The sequence below is a fragment of the Varanus komodoensis genome, unplaced genomic scaffold (genome assembly GCF_004798865.1).
Source record: "Varanus komodoensis strain SLA01 unplaced genomic scaffold, ASM479886v1 scaffold27, whole genome shotgun sequence".
Lineage (NCBI taxonomy): Eukaryota > Metazoa > Chordata > Lepidosauria > Squamata > Varanidae > Varanus > Varanus komodoensis.
Window position 1 is genome coordinate 5,653,867 of NW_025335701.1, and position 18,424 is coordinate 5,672,290.

Consider the following 18,424-nt stretch of genomic DNA (forward strand, 5'->3'; position numbering starts at 1 on the left):
GAAATGTGCTAATGAAATAGGCAGTGACGGTTACCTTTATTTTATGTAGTGTTCCTCAACAAATGGAGAGAAATCTAAAGCATCATCGTTATTAGAAATGTTTGATTAGAAAAAGTCCCTCAAAGAAGTTTAAGAGGAAGGGACCCAGAGGAACAGAGCTGGCCAGTTGCTTTCTTTGGACTCAGTAGGATCAGTCCTGGCCAGTCCTGCCCAGGAGTTCAGGCACGACTCTTGTCTACCTCCACCTGGAGAAACCAGGGGCAGAAACCTGCACTGTAGTATGCAAAGCATGCACCTTGTCATCATGCAACGGACCCTCTCAAAGTTCTCCCCCTCCATTGTATGTATGTGGCATTCGGGTGCCATTACGATGGTGTTCCGGAGAAGCAGAAGCGTAGCTAACCATGCAGTACAAGACACAGAAATGCAGCTTGGCGACACTGAACCTTGGAAGCCCGATGTTATGCAGAAGAAGGAGAAGTGACACGGGGCAGCCGTTTCCCGTGGAAGTCCTTTATCTCTTGTGACATCCAGAAATAGATTCTCCACATTGCAACCTTGTTGTGGGGGGGGGGGGGGGGCGTAGCTGGGCAGCAGCCCAGGGATGCAGTGACTTGGTTGCGAAAGTGCCCTCTGACTTTTATAGAGTGCCAGGAACCGTGGGTTGCATTGTCTGCTCATTGATGGAATTTGATTCTGTGCAAATACATTCATATGCATTGCCTTTGCATGTGTGCAAATCTGTATTTATGGAAATATTCAATTCCTGCCAAAATGCAACTATATAAATATGTGCACAGATAGATAGAAATTGAAAAATATGCAAGTTTAAAATAAAATATATAAATATGTGCATTTTCACTCTTTATTAGGGAGTACACATTTTTGCTGGATTTTTCTTTTGCATTTTTATCACTAAATTACAGTAAATTTACCATTTCAACAAAATTGCAAGTCTGTGGAATCTTTGTGATGCAGCAAAAGACAGAATGCATGAGCTGGATTCATAAGAATCTGAATTCATTGGAATCCAGTGAGGTTTTCTGACAGGACAATAGGCTTCCACAGGAGGTGGCTGAAGCCCCATTGGTGAGAGTGTTCTAGGACAGGCTGGACATGCACCTGGTAGGCATGTCATGATCAGAGCCAGCTGAAGCTGGGGGTCAGGCTAGATGGCCTGGGAGACCCCTTCTGGCTCCTTCTATGTTTCCCCAACATTCACATGCAGGACACCTGCTTTGCAAGCAGAACGTCAAAGGTTCAAGCTCCAGCACCACCAGGTCGGTCGGTAAAATGTTTTGCTGCACACTGGTGGGCTGCTGCTGGTCAGCATCGGCCACACTGGGCTCCTAGGACCAACCTTCCGAGGCAGCTTCGGTGTTGCTGCATGTTGCATCTCTGTGTTCCACACCATGAGCTGCTGCTGCTGGAAAGCAACCGTCATTATGGGATCATAGCATGGGGTGTTAGTTCCAGCCCTGTATGGAGAAGGTGTCGGGGAGGCCTTGAAATGGGAGTGCCATTTTGGGAGGCAGCCCACCTTCCATTGATCCAGCCTTCTGCCCCATTTATAAGAAAAGCGCGAGCAAGCAGGCAAGCAAGCAAAATGATTTCCGTGCATATTCAGGCAAGTGCCACAGGCAGTAACAGGATAATAAAAAAACAATTACACTTTTATTTTGGAAAAGATGCTTTTATTTCTAAAGTAATGGAGAAAGGATTTTATGTTAATGATAAAAATAATAATGTGAAGTTGGAACTTTTCAGCATTGTGCTGGTGTTTTGAAGGTAAAACAAACACGGTATTCATTTATGTCTGCTATTTCAGTAAGAGATCTTTCGACAGCCTCTCTTACAATGTTTTTAACAGCTGACATCCGATATCAGGTTGGGTCATGGATGCCATTCCTTGTTTTATACACAGCAGCCCAAAGGTTCAAAAGCAAACCTTGCAGGGTTGCAGCATGCTGCAGCCTTTTTTTCACCCTCTCCCATTTTGGTAGCATCCATAAATTTGTTCAACACACTCTTTTTTAATTAAAACATTATGTTAGCACATTTACAGTAAGTGATAAAAACAATCAGGGATGGTAGCAGTGGCAGGAAGCGTCTGAAGCCATTGGCAGTTCTGAGATTGCTAGCAAATTGCACCAGTAAATCTAATACAAAACCACACATCGGCACGATTCCCTCTGCGTTCTCTACATTTCATGAACGTGTTCGCGTTTGCCCTTTGGGGAGCCTTGGTGAAAAAGATCCGCACAAGTTAGGGGGCAAGGAGGGGTTCCCTGTGTACATTGCTGTGGCCCTGCTTCCCAGTATGATATTGCCTGGGATGATCTGCAGACCAGAAAGGTGCTTATCTCTTCTCACAGGCACTGTGTCACGCTGCTAACGAGGTCATTTCCCATGCAGCCACATTCCGGGCTCGGAACCCCTCGTAGCGGGGGATCGGGGAAATGGGCTGTGGGTTGCAGGGGTGCATGGGGGGTCAGGGAAGAGCTCAGAGCAGCCAGCGAGCTTCCACCCAGAACTCTGCCTTAGCACTACGGGGATACCCAGAGATAGGAGGCAGGCAAGGCTGGCCCTGCCACGAGGCAGAGCAAGGCAGCTGCTTCAGGCAGCAGATGCCGGGGACAAGAAGCAGACAGACCGTCTACCCTGTGTGTCCCAAGCCAGCCTGCAGTGCAAGGAGCTGTTTCATCAGTAGTTTTGAAATAAGATCCAGCCAGCTTTTGTGCAAGGAATGTGGGACATGCCATCTTACCCTTCGCCTCAGGCAGGAAAATGTCTTGGGTGGGGCCTGTATGCTTTCCTCCACCCTCAAAAGAGCCGGTTCATGTGCAGCACTGCAAATCTTCTTGCACCTTTTCAGTAAGGTTCTTATCTGCATGGATGGCATATTCAAGGCAAAGAGAAAGGAACGGTTGCCAGTTTTATGCTTTCTCAATTATGTCAATTCGTCCACAATTATGAAAGCATCAGAACAAGTCCTCAAGTTTTCTTGCAGGTATCAGAAATCTTTACTGGATATAAGTATCACAATTAAGTTTAGAAGAGGGGAATAAAAGAAACTATTCCTTCCCACCACAGCCACTAGGAAAGTAGAAGATTGTTAAACAACATTTTCCTGCCAGAAAGACTTTTTCCATGATCAAGTCAATGTCCAGAAAGTGAATGATTTCCAAGAATGACACGGATAACCTGTAATAGGAAAGGTAAAGGTTGACGCATTGAAATGTGTAGATAACCTGTTTTGGTCATTTTCAATAATATGTAACATGCTATTCTTCAGCTAGGAGAAGCTAATTGTTTGCAATAATTGCAATAATTAATGGGCAGAAAGGTTGATCCAGTCTCTGGTTAGGGAACACTTGGTTATGAAGTGACAGATGTACTTTCAGTAAGAGTCTTGAAAAACTCTAGGATGTATATGCAAAAACCAAAAGCCAATTTTTCCATAAAACATTAGATGCTTCTACATATTATAGTAATCAATCCAATATAGTTTCCTGTGAAGTAATTTGGATCCAGTAGCCATGCAGCAAACATACCTCAGGTTAAATGCTTTCAGGTGTGGAAAATTTTTGCTATAGTGTATGGAGCTAACATTGACTAGGGATGTGTAAACATCCTAAGGTTTATGGCCCAAAGGAGTGCGCGTTCATGAGCATTTCATGAAACTGTTTGCAAAAGGCTCGAATGCACTCATGAAGCACCTGCTCCTGCCATCACCTTTCCCTGCCCAGCCAGGAGACTAGCAACTTACTTCCAGCTGTAGGGAGAGCAGTTGGCACTCCAGAACCTTGCCAATGTGCTCATTCCTACTAGAGCTGGCACCGAGAATAAATGTTTCAACATCCCCAGCAGGAAAATGAAGCTGTTTGCACTGGCATGTCATCTTTTTGTTTTCCTGTGCATACAATGCCCTGGCAGCATCGTTGCAAAGGCACAGAGTTGGGAAGAAAACAAACTGTACTGCTGCAGCTTCTTGCAGCTGCTCCATCACGGCTTCCACCAAACGTTCGCCCATGGAAATGATTCAGGATTCTTCCCCCACCAAATAAATCAAACACTGCCTGAGAACGGGGCTGTGAATTTTGTGTAGCCAGCTGGTTGGCTGCTAGTTAATGCAGCACTAGCCTCACAAGTCAGTCCTACCAGCTTTAAACATGAACTGCTTGTAGGATTTGTTCCAGTTGTTGGCTGGCTACTGAGTAATTTGGTAGAGACCCCAGTACAGGCCAAGGGCTGGAGGCATTGCCTGGATCGCTTGCTTTTAAACTGAGCACTGTGGGTATTGCTAACAGAGTTTATCACTCCTGACTGCATTTCTGACTTCAGTTTCACATTTGTCATGAGCTCCACAGATCCACACCAGGATTGGTGTTAAGGTTTCTGTCTAGGACAGTCCAGTTGTGGGCAGCAGGTTGAGGTGAGTCAGGAACTAGGAGATGTGGAACAAGGGTGCTATCAAGATGGGAAAGGATTTCAGAGCACAAGTGGGCAAGAGCAGAATGTGAGCCAGATGCCAACAGTGGCCAAGGGATTCTGTGTGACAGTTCTGAGTTCCGAAAACTTGTTGTTCAGGCAAGGCTTGATTGCAATCAGAAGTTTTCTTGCATTCTCTCCTGTTTGTGTGGCTGGGGTCACACTGAATGACTAAGTCAAGAATGCACTGTGCAATGTACAGCTATATGCAAAGCCGAGGGATCTCTGGTGGAAAGCTTAGGAGATGTCTCAGCATTAAGCCTATTCAGACATTCTAGCCTGCAGTTCTGTGGCCAACAGCATGGGGCACCAGCACATACCTCTACAGTCCTTTCCCCAAAGGGCTCCCCTTCCGTATTGATCTTTCCCTACAGAATGTCTGCAAATATTTTCTGTTTTTTGAAATGTAGATGAATGCAATTTACAGATGTATGCAACTTGCATGCATACCCAAGTATCCAAAAACCCTAGAAAAGCAGGGACATTTTGAAGAGGTGTGGTGTGTCTATAGTTAGCCATATATTGTTTTTCAACCAAAATTAGTTTATTTATTTAATTTCTAAACATCTCAATAGGCGATAGGGATTTATAATAGCATATTACATGCAATACAAAATGCACCATATTAAAACATCATGAAAACAAACCACACAAAATTTAAAACCACATTTTAAAGATATACAAAAACTTGAAGACAATCTTAAGAGCTGCTTAGCAACCAGTAAGCCCCATTAAACTAATTGAATGCAGGAGAGGGCAGTCTTTACCTGCTGGCAAAAAATAGTGAGGTTGGCACCAGGCAGGCCTCAGTTGAGAGCTTATTTCATAACTGGCAGGCTTGCGGGGGCTACCTCTGGAAAGACCCTGTTGCTATCAACCAAGTCTCCCTTGGAGGTGGCTGTTCAAGGCAAGCCCCAGATCTTGATCAGTGTCCAGGCAGATGGAGGCTGGGAGAGGTGTTCTGTCAGGAATCATGGCCCCAAGCTGTGTTAGGCTTTATAGGTATTGAAAGCTGCTGAACTCTCACTGTCTCTCTCCTTGCCTCATCATACAGGACAACCAAGTCTGTTTCATTGCCAAAGCCAGGCCTGAACTATGACTGGAATGGATCCAGAAAATCAGTCTCATCCAAGAATGCATGGACCTGTTTGGCCATCACCCATTCAAAAACCTTGCCCAAGAAGGGGTTGCTTGTCACTAGCCCAAAATTGTTGAGTTCTTCTGGGTCCAGGGAAGAATTCTTCTGGAGTGGATTCACCATCACTTGTTTCAGGTGGCCAGGGACCACTTCTATTTGTAACGAAGCACTTATCACCCCCCTGACCCAGCTGGCAGTTCCCTCCCCACTGGCTTTTATTAGCCAAAATGGTCAACGGTCCAGTACAGATGTGTTCGCATGAACCTGTCCAAGCTCAACAGCAAAGGTGAAGAGTGAACAATAGTTTTATTATGATGTAATGTTGAACAGTAAAGAAGAATTCTTATTTAGTACTTCTACATATTGCATCAGAACATCAGGTAATTACCAACATCTGAGATAGAGAAAGAATGGAATTAAGGCTCCTAGAGTTAAGGCTCCCCAGGAGGGTGCAAGAGAAATAGCGATGCAGGATGCACAGAGCTATGTGCAGCGGAGGATCTTCCAAATATTACTGGCAATATGTGGGACATGCTGGGGACAGAAGGATAGCTTTAAAACAGAGGTATGTTCCTGGGGAGGAGAGCCATGGCAAATCTAGACAGCATACTAAAAAGCAGAGACACCACCCTGCCAACAAAAGTGTGTATAGCCAAGGCTATGGTTTTCCCAGTTGCAAAGTATGGCTGTGAAAGTTGGACCATAAGGAAGGCTGAGCACCGAAGGATTGAGGCCTTTGAATTGTGGTGCTGGAGGAGACTCCTGCGAGTCCCTTGGACCGCAAGGTGATCAAACTGGTCAGTCCTAGAGGAGATCAATTCTGACTGCTCTTTAGAAGATACTTAGTGGTAGATAAGATACTGAAGATGGAACTCAAATACTTTGGCCCCCTAATGAGAAGGAAGGACTCCCTGGAGAAGCGCCTAATGGTGGGAACAATAGATGGCAAAAGAAGAAGGGGGTGGCAGGGGATGAGGTGACTGGATGTAGTCACTGGAGCAGTTGGCGTGAGCTTGAGTGGACTCTGGGGGATGGTGGAAGAGAGGAAGGCCTGGAGGAATGTTGTCCATGGGGTCACGATGGGTCGGACATGACTTTGTGACTAACAACAAATGCACTATTTCCCCCTCCTTGGCTGGAAGAAGAACGTGGCAAGGGGGTTTGCGAGCATCCAAGATGCTGAGAGCAATGCTGCCAGGAGGCCAGATGGTTGCACTTGGCTGGTCTCCTAGCAAGGTCACCCAAGGCGGAATGGGCAGAGCTGAGACACCAGACTAAGGTGCATCCTTCTGCTTCTGGAGGAAGAGGCACTTCAGCAGAAGATAATGGATCTATCTAGTGGTGATGGGGCAGAGAAACCGTTGGGGGGCAGCTACTGGGCAACGGTCATAGCTGAAAGTGACACTAGTGGAAGATCTTGCACTGACAGTGGCAGTGACACTCAAGTGAACTCTGGCTAGCACTGTGCAGAAGGAGGCTATGGTAAACTGTTTCTGGATCTTCTTAGTCTGAAAAGCCTATGATGCAATGATCCCAAATGAAGCAGAAGATAAGACCCCCAGCTCAGCAGGCGTGCAAGCAGCCACTGGGGAAGAGCAAAGGACATGGTGCAAGTAGATCTAAGCTGAAAGGCAGTCTAGTGGCTGACCTGCACAGAGGCTGCAGGGAAGTCCCCTGATGCTGCACAACTGGGACGTGGAGCACAAGGCGTATGACTCAAGGCAAACCAGGCACCCTAAGCAGGGAATGGAACAGCCTGGTGTCAGTGAACAAAAATGGACTGAAATGGGACATTTTCAGTCAGACGAACATGAAGAGCTTTACTCCAGAAATGAAAAATCAGGAGAAATGGAGTGTGGCTCTAATACCGAGGCAAGATGTGGCACAGGCAGTAAGAGGCAATGATGCAAAATCCAACTGCGCAATATCAATCAGAAGTTGTGGGAAACCTATCAACATAGCCATCATTCAGGTCTATGCTCCCACAACAGATGCTGAAGAAGAAATCAGAACTTTTTATGCAGGTGTTCAAGAGGAAACTGTAACACACCAAAACAAGATGTGATGATAATCATAGGTGACTGGAATGCGAAAATAGGAAACAAAGTTTTGTAGGGCAATAGCTGGCCCAGCTGTAAGAAATGGAACAGGAAAACAACTCACAGAGTTTTGTGAAGCCAACCATCTGCTTATGCAAATACATACTTCAAGCTGGGCAGCGGTATGTATGAGATGACATCAGCAGACAGCCAATATGGAAATCAAACTGACTATGAAATTGGAAGGAGAAGATGGAGAATCTGTGTTCTTGCTGCCAAAACAAGACTGGGAGCAGATTGTGATAGTGACCATGGACTCTTAATATCAAAAATAAGAGTCAAGCTAAGTAAGATCACTAACAAAAAGATAGTGCTAAAATGCAACTTAAATAACATTCCTTAGGAATTTAAAGTCCTCATAAAGGATAGATTTGCACTGCATTTTGAGCCAAAAGATCTGTGGAATGAAAATAGACACTTTAATTGGGAAGAGTGTCAAAAGACAATTCCTGTAACAACAAGAAAGAAAAAGCTTATATGGAGGACAGAAGCAATACTAACCATTGAAAGAGCAGGTGAGAAGAAAAGGCAAGAGGTGCCAGAAATAGGGTCAGAATCTTAAATGCAACATTTGTGTGACTATCAGGTAGCGACAAAAGCAACTATTACAATGAACAGTGCAACGAAATAAAAGAGAACAACAAAAGAGGGAAGACAAGAGACCTCTTCCAGAAGATCCAGGAAATCAAAAGGAAATTCAAAACAAGATTAGGAATGCTGAAAGACAAACTGGGGAACCTACTATCCAACTGAAAGAAAAAAAAAAAGAGAAGGTGAAAAGAATATACAGAAGAACTATGCAGGAGAGAGGGAAGGGTGACAGTTTTCTCTGAAGAGGAATCCTAAGCCTACAAATATTCAAAAATGAAGTGAAAGCTGCTCTGAAAGCAACTGGAAAAAAGAAAGCACCCAGAGTAGACAGGGTATCAATAGAACTCTTCCATGTTGCAGAGACGGAATCTCTCCAAACCCTAATGAGAATATGCCAACAAATATGGAAAACAAAACAGTGGCCCACAAACTGGAAGTGTCCAGTATGCATTCCAGTCCTCAAGAAAGAAGATTCAAATAGAATCTTTGAATTCAAATAGTGTAGCATCCATAGGGCTACTGCATCAATTGCCTGTGCAAGCAAAGTGATGCTCAAAATATTACACCAAAGAATATTACCCTATATGGATCAAGAAAAGCTGGATGTTCAAGCTGAATTCTGCAAAGAAGGAGGCTCTTGAGATTGTACTGGAAGTATATATTGGCTGCTGGATTGCACCAAAGAATTTTAGAAGAAGATCTGAAGATATGCTTTATAGACTACAGCAAAGCCTTTAACTGTGCGGATTATGATAAGCTTTGGATGGTGCCTCAACATCTAATTGTCTTGATGCATAATCTGTATAAAGGCCAAGAAGCTACCATTGGAACCGAGTATGTAGAAACAGAATGGTTTCTGATAGACAAAGGCATCAGACAAGGATCTGTTTTATTTCCGTGTCTGCTCAATCTGTACAGAAAATGTAACAGTACGAAAGCTGGATTACAATCAGAGGAAGGAGTGAATATTGGTGGGAGACACATCAATAATTTAAGATACGCAGATGAAGCCGAACTACTGGCAGCAAGCAGCAATGATTTGACATAACTCCTGATGAAAGTGAAAGAAAAAAGTGCAAAAGCAGAATCTTACAAAAACAAAGATCCTGACCCCAGAAAAATTACAGAACTGTATGGTTCACAGTGAAGAAATTGAAGTTGTGAAGGATTTTGTATACCTTGTCTCAGTCGTCGATTCAAAGGGATTCTGCAGCCAAGAAAGTCTGCAGAAGACAGAGACTGGGAAGGGCAGGGATTAGAAAAGATCACGAGATGCAAGAATGTTTCACTGGATACTGTGTATGGATGTGAAAGCTGACAGGAAGAAAGTCAGTGCTGGTGCTGGAGGAGACCTTTGAGAATACCCTGGGCCAACAGAATGACAAACAAGAAGGTGAAATCAAGCCAGAGATTTCACTGGAATAAAAAATGACAAAACTGAGGCTGTCAAATTTTGGGCACATCATGAGGAGTCAAGGCTCCCTGGAGAAGACAATCCTGCTAGGCAAAGTTGAAGGCAGAGGAAGAAAAGGAAGACCAAGGAGAGATGGATTGACACCATAAAGGAAGCCACAGCCTTGAATTTAGTTAGCTGAGCAGGGCTGCCACAGACCTGGCATCTGGAGGACTTCATTCATACAGCATGACTGCACATAGCGCAACAACTTGGATGCATCTGGCTATTTGAGTAGCTTTTCTGAGCACCACTGCAAATGGTCAAGCTTTAGAAAAACATGCTTCCAGCAGACAGGAAGCATGTTGACAGCCACCTGCAGAAAAGATGCCGTAAGAGGTGCAGAGGTGCTGTTTTAATTCACTGACCTATCTTGTGGGAAGGACACTTCTAAGGATTGGCTCATGTATCCCACCAAAGTTTTTGGTCGGCCAGGGGAAAACTGACTGGAGTAGAGAATATGCATTGAGGCCAAGTCCCCAAGCAGCTTTGCAGACGCTTTTAAATGTAGTTCTGTCACCCCCGAGGGAGGCAGTCTAGAGTACTGACACTGGGATGCCGTTGATCCTGGCAACCATGCAGTGCTGCCAGCAAAAACGTTCACGTGCAAGCAGCATGCGTGCCGAGCATGACGGTGGCAGAGGCAGAAGGACCGCCTCTCCGCGGTGGGGACAGGGGCATCTGTAGATGATGGGCTGGATGCTACCAAGGGGCCCATTTTGTACTTTCTTATCAAATAATATGCTTTCCAACCAAATACTGACACTTCTAAAAGCAGGTATAAATATCATTAATGGACAAAAATCACTGAAAAATATTGGACATTGTGGAAGTAGTGGATGCGTGGATCTGTCAGTTTCAGTGTCTCTCCAGTTTTTGGTCTGTCCTAAGGTTTGAACTGCTTTTTAAAGTTCAGATACAAATGTTTATGCATTTTTATACAGATGTCTCCTAATGCATTTCCTTATTGTTTGCATGCAGTGTTCTTAATATAATGCACTTTTGAATGAGTTTTTCAATAATAAAGAGATTTCTCGGTGCTCTTTTACTTTATATATGCATTCCTTACACATTTTTGTATGGAGAAGCAAAATTCAGAAAAGTGTGAATTTCAAAGGATAAGAGAGCTTCGGTTCATTTATTGAAAATGCTAAGGGCAAAGTTTGAAGTCAATAATTTCCACCCATCCTTAGCAGGAAGCTGCCTTGCACAAGCTCCATCAAACCCAGTATTGTTTGGGATTCATTTCTGTGAGACATTGTGATGGGTACCAGTTTGGATGTGGGTAAGAGGGATTAGACAAATGCATGGAGCAGAAGGCTTTCCATGGCCACTCATCCTGGAGGCAGGAGGCTCCCTCCAGGATCAGAGGCAGCATGCCTGTCGCTACAGAACATGGGTAGGTGAGTTCTGTGGCACATATGCCCATTGGTGGTTTCCCAGATGCAGTTGGCTGGCCCCTCTGTGAACAGAACGCTGGCCCAGATTGTCTCCATGCACCATGGCTCTTCTGATGTTCCTGCCTCACCTTGGACTGGAGGCAAGTCCTCCTGCTTCCTGGTCCTCTTAACTTGTATGCTGGAGACTGAGCTTGCACTTCCATGGAGCTCTGATCCTTCCCCATATTGATCCATATAATCATAGAATAGTAGAGTTGGAAGGGGCCATGAAGGCCATCGAGTCCAAGCCCCTGCTGTTGTGGACACCATGTTACACCATCCCACTCAGATGGCTGCCCAGTTTCTTTTTGAATGTCTCTCGTGTGGGAGAGCCCACCTCTCCAACCAGCTACCTCTCCAGGCAGCTGGTTCCACTGTTGACATGTTAGCTATGGGTCTACGGCAGTGATTCTGTTCCTATGCCAAATAATTCCATTTTGAACTACTGTCTATTAACAAGAAAGAAAAGGATTTATTTTGCATTTTTCCAATTATGTCTTCTCTGTGATGAAACAACATTTGGAATGTAATATGGTATGGAATGTTATTATATGCTCCTTCACAGAAATAGATAACTCTCTGGCAAATCAAATCAAGAAATTATTCTAGCAACATCCTGGGGACATAAGCAATAACATCTCACTAGTGTTTTAACAACTTCCAGACTTAATCACGTCTATCTCTACTGCTGTAAGTACTGCAAATGCCGATTCTAGGGAAGGCCAATTACATCTGGGAGGTAATCGGCCAGGCATGTTTTGAGTAAATAGTTAACTCTTCTCACTTGGAAGAAGCGTTTATTGAAAAGTTTGCCTCCACATACAAATGCAAATGATATGCGAATGTTCATCTTTCAAACGGAGACCGTAGACAAATGCTCGTCATTAGAAACATTTCCGTGCATTTATATTAGGCTGTCCTCTAAAAGACTTTCCAGACAAATATGTCATCAAGATATTCAAAACCATGTAATCTTATCCAAAGTTTCATCTATCAACAGCACCGTTTCAATCTCTCACAGCTGCGTGTGTCAGAATGCGCAGGCAGATTAGCCAGATGATAGCACGGCAGGAGGGGAGGAGGGGCAGCTGATGGGAAGAAGGGCTCTGTCATCGACCTAACGAGGAGTGCGGGAGGGGGAGGGGGAGGGAGACGCGGCCGGGCCGCTTGTTCCTGGGGGGCGCTTTGCACACTCAGGAGAGGTGCAAGGAGGGTCCCCATGGCAGCACCGCTGTCGCAGCTGGCCCCCGTCATGCTGGGAGCAGGGCATGCTGAGGCAGTGATGCAGAAAGCCAGCGCACGGAGCTGCTCCCGTCAGGCTGGAAGCCTTTCTGGGAGACGCGGCCTTCTCTGGCCTGTCTCTATGAAGACACTTCTTGCGGGGGCAGGTGGTCTCCTCCCATTCGCTCCGGGCTCCCTAGTATTTTCAGACCCCTAGATGTGTTGGGGAATTTGAAAGCCTTTTGAGGACCTTGCTGCAAAATGGCTCCCAGGGAAGATGCTCCTAGCCATGGGGGCTGGCTAGTGCAAGGTGAGATAAGGGGGGCCTTGGGGAGAAGTGGGGAGGCTGCAAGGAGGGAGGGTGGAGGCCGGGAGGGGAAGGGAGAGTGAGGTCAAGGGCGGGCAGCGAAGCAGCAAGGCGGGAGGTGGGAAGGCGGGGGGGAACAGGGGTGGGGAGCCAGGAATGGCAGCAGAGAGAAAAGTTGGGGAGAAAAGCGGTGGCTTTGGAGGCTAGGCAGAGAGGAGAAACCACAAGGCAAAGCGGGAGAGAAAAGGCGAGACTGGATGCTGGCAGGCAGAAGTAAGAGTGGCGGGAGAGACCTAGTGAGGCTAAAGGCTGGAGGGAGGGGAAGAACAAGGCCAAGGGGGACGAGGGGGCGAGCAGCAAGCCCAGAGGCTGGGCAGGGAGAAAAGGAGACTACTTTAACATTTTTTGAGTTTTTTCTGAAACCACGTTCCTGAAAAGAAGGGAGAGGAGAGGCCTTTGCAGGTGCCCCTGGAGGCGCTATGAGTGCCAGGGTCCCCCACGCTCCGCTGGGAGGCTTGTCTCAGCCCGCTGTGGCACTCTGGCTCTGCCCCGGGGGAGCTCTTCCTCAGGCCGGTGCTGTAAGCAGGAGCCCTCCTGCCCAGCAATGCCCGTGGAAGGGGAGCTGAGAGCCCACCCGGGGCAGGACTCAGCAGCTCCAGCCCCACTGGACCATGAGGCTCACGGGGGTCATTTGAGTAAGTCACTGACTCTCAGCTTTACCTACCTCGTGGGGTGTTACGAGACTAAAACGGAGAGGAGGAAGACCACAGGCGTGGCCTCGGGCTCCCTGCAAGATAGAAAGGGACAATATACATGTAATAATAAAAGTATGTTAACCCACGGTACGCATGGGTTAATCCATGGTACGCATGTCATGAGTAGAGCCGGCTGGAGCCGGGGGTCAGGCTTGATGGCCCAGGAGGTCCCTTCTGGCTCGCTCTCTTTCTGTGTTTCTGTATGAGTCCTCAGAAGGCACGAGGTGCAGCAACCTGCCCGTGCCAATAGTTTGTGCCCTGAGTGGAAGCAACTTCCTGGACACACTTTGCAGTGCTCCTGGGTTCGACCCAACACAAGAAATAAGCAAAATAAGTCCTGGCTAACGAACTCCAGGGCTAGGACTTCAAGAAGGGTCTTATAGAGGCTGGACTTCAACCACCATCATCCCCAGCCATTAGGCCTATTTCCTGGGACTGATACAAGCTGATGTTCAGCAACATCCAGAGGGCCATGGACTTCCCAGCCCATACGAAGGATTCTAAAATCCATGGTCAAGCATGATCAAAACCAGGCCAAAATGCACAAAATTGTGTGACACTTTCACAGGCATTTCCACCATTTGGGGTCTCCAAGTCTGAGTGATGCGCATGCTTGTTTCCATGGAAGGCCACTCACTCTTTGCAGCACAACCAGTTGGAGTCAAGGCAAGCCGGGGGTGGGTGGGTCACACATGTTGAAATGATTTTATGTTTGATACAACACATGCCCACGCAGTAACACGAGATGTCCTGAAATATCATAAGCAAATAGATTAAAGCAAGACAGATTGCATTGCAGCTGAACAGTCCCTGCCCCCTGAGCGTCGTGATCCATGAAAAACTCTCTGACTATTAAAAGGCTGTGTGAAGCAGGTCCTCAGGACCTTTCTGCGTGCGATGTGATAATCTCGTTGCGAGTAGAAGCAAGCACACATTTGTCTATGAAGTGAGGCAGGAGTGTTTATTTTCCCATGTCTAAATTGACTGAGTAGCTACTGTGGCTGCAAAGATCACTTGCTTAGTCAGAGTCATTACAAATCAACTGCTGTGCATTTTTATGTTTCTATCAATTGCACTTGTACCCTTCCCTTCCCAGGAATCCATGGTGCCACACTTCTCCCTAGATTTGCTTACCTAATTACAGGATTGTCCCACAAAAATGCGAGTTATCTTTCCATCTGCCCAGTATTCCTGTTCCATTTCTGATAACCTGCCAAACCCCTAGAGATTTAGGGAACTAAATTTCCCTTGGGGTGTCAAAGAAATCCACAGTGGAATCATTTCTGAAGTTTTTGCACACATTAATATATGCAATTAAAAAAAAACAATCAAACACACAAATCCCCAAAGAGAACAATGAAAATACATGTTATGGAGGGGATTTATAAATTTTGGCTGATTTGCATATTTTAGGGATGCATATCTGTGCAAATGAGAATTTGAGCAAATGCACAAGCACATCTGCACAAATTCCAAGTCTGCAAATTGGTGGATGGTGCCATGAAAGTCACCCGAAAATCAGAGAGCGAAACTTTCTCCCCATTCACCCCTCCCCAACACTGGCCCACGTCACTTTGCCGTAGGTCTCCAGGGGGTGTGGCAGAGGCCCTTTCTCAGCCTCCGTCACCTGATCCTCTGGACTGGTAATGCCCAGTACCCATGAGGTTCTCTTTGGGTGTGGGAGGTGGCAGTGGGGTGAAACCATCTACTCAATGAGGTCCCTACCCTCCCTCCTTGTTGTACTGAACACGGTTGTTGGTTTGGTACTCTGGACAAGTGCATAGCAGTGCCTTTTCTTTCTTTTTTTACAGCTCTTGCTACTTCTGTTAACATTTGCAAAGTCAAACATCAAAAGTTAGGGTATTAAAATATTACTTACTCCTGCTGGGGCAAAAATAATTTAATGGATTGTATGTTTTGTACATCTCAGTGCTAATTTTTCAGCAACCGAGAGAAGACAGGAGTGAAGACCTATAAGGTATCCCAATAAATGTTGGAGGAGTTGGGATATAAAATGCACCGCAAAGCATGGGTCACGCTTTCTTCCAGTTTGGTTTCAGTACGTTGTGGTTGTCTGGGTGAAACACTGCCCACATTTGTGCAGAGACTTGCCATTCATTGACTTGTAAAGATAGAATTTTTCAAAGGTGCATCAGCCAGACTTGCTGCTGCTGCTGCTGCTGCTGCTGCTGCTGCTGCTGCTGCTGCTGCTGCACTCATCAGTTTTAATCCTTCTAGTAGACATCCTGGCTAGCTCTGGGTGTCTCGCATGCTGACTTTTCAGTGGTGGGGTGCATTTTCCTTTCCACCCCAGCCCACCTATGAGCTTTATCCACTAATAGGTGGCCTGCCCCGTGGACATTTGCAGGTAAGGTAAGCAGTGCCAGAATCCATGCTTGGTCTCGATGGCAGTCCCAGCTCCACAGCAGGGTCCCCCTTGAATCCCTGTTCAGACCAGGGGTCCAAGTGCCCTCAGCCAGTTGGGTCTAGCCACCCCTGCAACTTCTCTTTTGCCCTGAAACAGCAGCACCTGCAGGGAATTAAGGCAATGGCTTGGCCCTGTTTGCTGCTGCCTCCGGGCCTTCAAAGGCTGGCAGGGACCCAGCATCGACAGAGAAGATGAGCAACAGACTCACCAGAGGACGTTTGCTCAGGGCCTACTCATGCTTGGGGCTGTCATTGAAAGGGTCTCTCTCCATTCACGCCATCGTGCTACCATTGAAATGTAGGATTTGCTATTAGACATTTAGGCTGCTACAGTTGTCCCCTTAGGTCCTGTAGCAGCAGGAGCAAACACCTGGTTCCATGACTAGGCTAAAGGCGTGGAAGGCCACAGCCCCCTGGACCTGTTCCTCCTCTTCGGAGGCTTATTCACCTGCATCTTCCTCTGGCCCAGGCAGCAGTGGAATTGGTGAAGAGAGCAGTAGGAGCTATGGCTGGTTTGTTCACCAGAGGTCTGCTTGTCAAGCACCGACAAGAATGAAGATGAGAAGCAGAAGCAAGTGGCCATGGCAGGAGGCAGGTAGACTCCATGGGGGAAGGAGGCCATGGAGGATGTCTTGGCCAAGAGAACTCAAGACCCTTGGAATAGCACTGCCTGTAATTCATCAATAGAGATCTTGGAGGCATCTACAATAGGTTTAAAAGAATTTTAAAGTATTTAAAGTATTTAAATTTTAAATTTAAAGTATTTAAATTTCTAAGTATCTGACCTGTAGACAAGCGTATTTTCCCAAGTCTCGCAGATTCTGTCGACCTGCAGATCTTGTTGTTGATGCTGCTGCTGCCTTTGGTGGGGGGGATTTGTACAAAGTCACATATAAAAAAAGAAAAGAATAAAATTCACATACATCCCTAAAAAAACTAATTCTGTAAGGAAGCAAATGATGGAACAAAGAAGCCTGAATAATCAGCAAGGCATGTTTTCTCCAAACAGTCAAAGGTAACAGGAAAGAATTATTTTATCCTCCCAACAAGCTGATACTGTAGAAATAAAATGGTGGTGGTGGTGATATTCTATATCACTCAATACCCAGAGCTCTATAGGCAGTTTTTAGCAACACATAAAATGCAATAGAAAAAGTATGAAAACAAATTCAAGTAAAAAAGTCATTAAAATTACATATTACATTTTTTAAAACCAAATGTATAAAACTACAATAAGTAACACACGTTAAATTGCAGAACATGTTACAGCTGACATAATTCCTCAATATGCTCTTTAAAGTTAATTAAGTAGTCTGCATTCGGGAGAATCGTAACATGGCACTGAAAGGATATTCGAATCCTTTGGAGCTTGTTCCAGAACTGGAGGGCTGCTACTGAGAAGGGGCTCTTCCTTCTTGGCACTAGCCAAGCCATCAGAGGCAGGGCCCAGACTGGTGTTGCCTGGACAGAATTGTAGAATCATAGAATAGCAGAACTGGAAGGGTCAATGAGTCTACCTCCCTGCTCATTGCAGGACTCCCAGTTGAACCCTCCCTCTCGGATGGCTGCCCAGCTGCATCTTGAGGTCCCCCAGTGTGGGAGAGCCCACCACCTCCCCAGGTCGTGGGTTCCATTGTCGTGCTGCTCCAACAGTCCGGAGGTTCTTCCCGGCATCTCGCTGGAATCTGGCTTCCTGTAACTTGAGCCTGTTATTCTGTGTCCTGCACTCTGGGATGATGGAGAAGAGATCTTGGCCTTCTCTGTGGAACAACTCTTCAAGTACTTGAAAAATGTGATCATATTTCCCCTTGTTGCCTTTCTCCAAACCCTTTCCAGCTTGCCTGGATCTTTCTTGAACTGTGATGCCCAGAACTGCATGCATTATTCCAAATTAGGCTTAATCAGTGCTGAGTAGAGGGGAACTAGTACTGGAATTGAGACATCTATCAATGCAGTCCAAAATAGCATATTGTAGAGTCCAGGGGGCTGAGTATTATCTCACCAAGTTCCACCTTCTGGAGCCGCCCAAGTAGGACCAGGACCCCTACAGAAGGAGTAACCTGCTTTCCCAACTCAGCCAGTCACCACAGAAGAGTAAAATGGTAAGTGGTATCAACAGCTGCCAAGAGATCCAGGAGTGCCAACAGGATCACACTCCCCCTGTGTCTTTCCTTACATATGTCATCACACAGGATAACTGGAGCTGTTTCTGTGCCAATCCTGGCCTGGACCCTGACTGAAATGGGTCTAGAAATTCAGCCTTATCCAAGAGTGGCTGGCTACCAGTTGACCAAGAACTGTGTCCAGGAAGGGGATATTTGCCACCAGCCTAAAATTTAAAAGATCTTCTGGGTCCCAAGAGGATTTCTTCAGCAGTGGCTTCACTGCCACCTGTTTCAGGTGGCATGGGACCACTCCATCTTGTGAAGTTACCCAGCTGACTGTTTCTTCCCAGGTTCTCGCTCTATGGATTTGACAGGCAGAGGGAGACATGGCATGGGGT